The sequence below is a fragment of the Poecilia reticulata genome, linkage group LG9 (genome assembly GCF_000633615.1).
Source record: "Poecilia reticulata strain Guanapo linkage group LG9, Guppy_female_1.0+MT, whole genome shotgun sequence".
NCBI classification, from domain to species: Eukaryota; Metazoa; Chordata; class Actinopteri; order Cyprinodontiformes; family Poeciliidae; genus Poecilia; species Poecilia reticulata.
The window spans coordinates 4,027,014-4,032,209 of record NC_024339.1 but is presented as its reverse complement, the minus strand read 5'-3'; the positions used below and the strand labels follow the sequence as shown (position 1 = coordinate 4,032,209).

Genomic DNA, 5,196 nt, shown 5'->3' with positions numbered 1-5,196 from the left:
TATATATATAAAACATAACAATGTTAGTGTTGTGTTATGTAGTGCTAACTATTATAACAATGTTAGTTAGCACTAACATAACAAAGGCTACTGTCAGTGATACACTGCTTTGCCAGGGACTCAGATCCTGCAGTGCCAGGCGTGTTCTCCTGCTTTAGCCAGTACATATCCGGTCCCATCTGAAGTTTATTAGAGAGCATTTGTATGTTCCAGAAGAGCATTGGGAGAATGTCATATGGTCAGATGAAATCAAAGTAGAACTGTTTGGTAGAAACACAACTCGTCATGTTTGGAGGAGAGTGAATGCTGAGTTGCATCCAAAGAACACCATTCCTACTGTCAGTGGCGCAACTACACATTAATCAAGTGGATGCGAAAACATAGATCGGCACCCCCCCTCCCCCCGAGGGATGGAACGTCAGGGTGAAGGAGCGACGCTCACACAACCCCCCCACCCCCCGAGGCGACAATACGTGAAAGGTAAAACTCGCTACATTTACCTCGTTATGTGCGCGAGGTGAAGGAGCGTAAGGCGTGCTGAAGTGTATGGGAAAACATCGGCGYGCCGCCCCCTCCAGACGGGGKTTTKGCGCCCCCTCTGGTGCTGCGCCCCTATGCGTTGCATACCCTGCATACCCACTTTTTGCGCCACTGCCTACTGTGAAGCCTGGGGGTGGCAACATCATGCATTCGGGCTGTTTCTTTGCAAAAGGACCAGGACGACTGATCCGTGTACATGAAAGAATGAATGGGGCCATGTGTTGTGAGATTTTGAGTGCAAACCTCCTTCCATCAGCAAGATGAAACCCAGCCATGTTTCATCTTCCAGCCAAGATGAAACACGGCTGGGTCTTTCAGCATGACAATGATCCCAAGCACACCACCAGGGCAACAAAGGAGTGACTTCATAAGAAGCATTTCAAGGTCCAGTCTCCAGATCTCAAACGGATAGAACCCCTTGGAGGGATTTGAAAGTCTTTGTTGCCCAGCAACACCCCCAAAACATCACTGCTCTAGAGAAGATCTGCATGGAGGAACGGGCTAAAATACCAGCTAGTGTGTGCCAACCTTGTAAAGACTTACAGAAAATGTTTGACCTCTGTCATTTGCCAACAAAAGATATATAACAAAGTATTTAGATGATCTTTTGATATTGACTAGATACTTATTTTCCACCATAATTTGCAAATAAATTCTTAAAAATCCAAAAAATGTGATTTTCTACATGTTTTCTCATTTTATTTCTCATAGTTGAGGTCTACATATGATCTCAATTACAGGCTTCTCTCATCTTCTAAGTGGGACAACTTGCACAATTGGTGCCTGACCAAATACTTATTTTCCCCACTGTATAACATTTAACACCAGATCTCTAATTTGCCAAAGTAAATTAGTCCACAAATTAAATTGTGAGTAATAAATTGGAATGACATAGAGAATAAGTATTAAACACACCTATGTGTGGCAAAGTCTTCCTGACAATTTTAAAATAAATCTTGTATAGAGAAGCTAGTCACATGCAATGCTCAGTGTGATTTTGACACATTGTTCTGCACCAGTGTTTTTCATTTATTTTCTGTCATGTTCCCCCAGGGATCATAATTTTTTTCATGCTCCCCACCCCAGTACCTTTCCCTCCCCATAATTGAAATACTATTGCAAATATATTTAATAATTTATCTGTACAAACCACTGTCTCAAGCAATGTATGACCTTATTATCAAAACAGCCGTTTATTGTTCCAAGTCTCAAAATAACTTCCAAGTTCAGTTTAAGTCAATCAGTAACATTTAATCAAGAGTACTCAGATTGAAAGAGAGAATGCAAATGATTCACTGGGATGTGCACACCCCACTATTTGAGAAGTAATGTACTACACAAATCTAGAAGGCTCTAGGAAACCTTTCCATGCACTCTGATCATCATTTGGAAAAGTACTATTTTAAGCTGGATAATTTCACCAGCTTTATTTCATTTCTTGAAACAAATTTAGTTTACTTTTGGTGTGTTTGAGACTATTGTCTTCCTTGGAATTCTACAATTGTTTTATTTGGATTTTATTAAGAATACTATTTCTGAATAACTTCTTTAAATAGGAAGTCTATCAGAACCATATATCATGATGTTCAAACCTACCAACTTCACTTTTAGTTATGTGTTCAATGACAAAGAGTTCTGCTTTGGCCTCATTTGACCCAACTATGTACTGTATTTGTTCTAGTATTTCACTGGTATGCCCAAATCTTTTGCAGCAAACTTGAAACAAGCTTAGCCTTGCATTTTCTTCAGCAGGTGAGTCTTGGGCAGTGAATGTACATAGAGGCCGTTGCCGCAGAGTACTTAAGTTCTTTGTGGGAAAGTGTACCGTCTCTTGGTTCTTCTAAAGCATAATGCAAGTGCTTGTTGGTTCAATGACAACTATTTTTAGCATTTATTTTATTTCTGTCATGTCGATATTAATTTTCCGAACCCACATGCAAGAACACGACCAGAAGAGACGAATAAAAGTACAATTATGGTTTATTGAAGTCAGGGGAAAATGGAGAGGGGGAGAATACTGGAACGGAGAACCAGGTCGTCTTACTGCCGATGAGAGACGCAAGGTTAGAAACTGCAAGGAGACTGTTGTCCAGAAATAATCAGAGAATGCTTATTTGAGAAGGGTGGAGTGATCAGCTTGGGTTTGTGTGAGTATGACTAGTTGGAGAGCGGACAGTGATAATTAGCGGCCGGAGTAGCGGCGTAGGTTTCTGTTCTTGTATCTTTTCTCCGGTGAGGTTCGGACTTGGGTCTCCTGACCCGGAACGCTCCGAAGGGGAATCCACCGGAGAATGATCCACGAAGGGGGAAGACGAACACACGAGGGGTGTCGTCTGACCGGTAACACCGGCAGCGTCGGGGGAAGACACAGGAGGTAGGTGATCCACAACAACGGGGAAACAAACTCACTCTCTCGGGAACAACGAGGAGACAGCTGGATCATCTGAAGAGGAAGACAAAAAGGAGTTAGTACAGCGAAGATCACAGAGGGCCTTTCTCTGGAACGATTTGTTACCGAGGTAAGCAAACACTCAAGCGATGAGAAGGAGCGGAGCTGCTGCTTATATCCAAGATCCACGCCCTCTAAACGAGCTGCAGGTGTGCGCCCGGGTTGAACCTCGCCGCTATCCAGGGGTAGCACATGGGTGACATCTAGTGGATGTCACGAGGAATAACGGTTTCAGAGACAAGTGAAAAATAAAAACTAAAACTAAAGAAAACAAACTAAGAAATAAAAGGGAAAAAAACACAGACCCTGACAATTTCTCTGTCAAAAAAACCTTCTAGGGACACCTGGCTCTGATGGCTGTATGCTGAAATTTTGTTCTTACCAATGATCTTTTCTTCATAATGAACTCCATAACATTCAGCGGAACATTCAGAATTTTTTTAATGGAGCTGTAGTCTTTACCGTTGCTGTGCTTTGTAACCTTTGTGAAGATCTCCAATATTTTACTAAAGTGAAAACTTTTTATTGACTGTGTTGTTATTAAACCAGCTGATAACGATTTGACCATAGCAGCAGAAATAGTTTTGAAATGCTGACAGACTTTAGCTAGTTTCAGTGTGTCACTCCAACTTTTTATTCAGAATTTAATTTGTGGTCAATTTGCATTAATTTTTGTGTTTATGTGGATCCCTTGTGTTTCTATCAACATTTGGTGTGAGGTTTATGTCACTGTCCTATAGGAAATTCATGACCTAAGAAAAATGTGAGGTGAGCATATTTTAACCATTTTATTCTCCCTGACTGTTGATTCTGATTTAGTTTTTCTGTTTTAGGGTCACACTACAGAACAATTTTTCCTGATGCACCAATCATGTCTGTCATTATCTTTCCCATCTGCGTAAGAAGTCATTTTTTCTTCTGCTTCTCCTTTTTTATTTTCTCATGCTGTCTTTTACATGTGTTTTTATCCCTCGGATTGTTGGTTTCTTACAATCAATATGGATTTTTTAATTTTCATCATTTGCGCACACACACACAGTTATTGATATTGTTTTTAGCAAAGGAAGTTCATTTTTGTTGCACTGCTAGATGAAATTCTGAATGAAATCATTAGGTCTATTGTTGGTATATGCTGTATTATTTTTAAATCTGTACATTTTAGCTTAGGTTTATTCAGCTTTTGTCTATCATTTTGATTCTAAATAATCCTCACACTTCTTACCTTACAGTTTCCATCAACCTCAAGTGAAGGCATCTTAATAAACACTAAGCATCTGCCTGAGGAGACTTGAAGACATCACTTAAAGGTGGCAAAATGACATTCTGACAGATGTCCTATTTAGTCTACCAGGGTTTATGCACTAATACACATGAATTTCGCGCAGACAGCAGATACAGTTACTAATGGACCTCTGTCAGGTGACTGCTTTAGTAAAGACCAAGGAGATAGTTACCATGGAAACAGGCATATATTAAACCCCCTAAACGAGCAGGAAGGTGCCTGTGTCCTTTATGCTCTAGCAGTTTCCCTTCTGAAAGGGACAACATTTATAACGGTCTAACAGAGGAAGTACGTTTTAAAATAACAATTGACGTTTTGGACTTGCCAAGTGTACAAAGACGCCAAGAAGACAAATGGAGACAAAAGGGAGCAGAGACCTTGGGGAAGGCTTTAAACATACCTCAGTACCAAGGCATTTTTCATCTGCAATATCTTAAGAGCCCTTTAAAATCTGTAACAGATAAAATCAGAAGTTTTTAGAGCAGTGTAAATAACTCTCATTATCAGTCCATGGACACTGGCAAAAGGGCAAATACTGTGCTGTTTGAGAAAAAAAGGAAGATTGTTTACACAAAAGCTATTAGCGACTGATGTTATTCATCAAGGAGCAGGATGGTGCCATGTGCTTCTCACCAATTCCTATGCATAAAACTCGTCTTCTAAGTTAAGTCCGTACCTCTGAGCAAATGAATAATAATACAAATATTTTTTTAAAATAAAAATGGCCAAGGCAACTGTTCATAAAAATACAAATACATATTAAAGACTGTTCAAGTAATATTCTGACTATTTTCACACAAATTAGGTGCTGCAGTTCAAATGGTTAGACATACTCTAGAGTTCAGTTTTACTGCTCTGTTTCAACAAAACTGATCCAGAAGCTGTGCTGCATAGACACACACACACACACACGCACACACACACA

General features: G+C 40.1%; 1 protein-coding gene and 1 long non-coding RNA gene across 2 annotated transcripts in view; one reads left to right on the top strand and one right to left on the bottom strand.

Annotated features, from left to right (window-relative positions):
• The window catches only part of zbtb26 (zinc finger and BTB domain containing 26), a 1,115,122-nt gene that overhangs the window by 308,427 nt on the left and 801,499 nt on the right, over positions 1-5,196 (top strand). The gene's annotated exons all lie outside the window — the stretch shown is intronic.
• Positions 2,503-3,188, bottom strand: LOC108166566 (uncharacterized). The gene is made up of 2 exons (XR_001776913.1): positions 3,056-3,188; positions 2,503-2,983 (listed from the first exon to the last, which is right to left on the bottom strand). It is a non-coding gene; the product is annotated as an uncharacterized LOC108166566 (long non-coding RNA).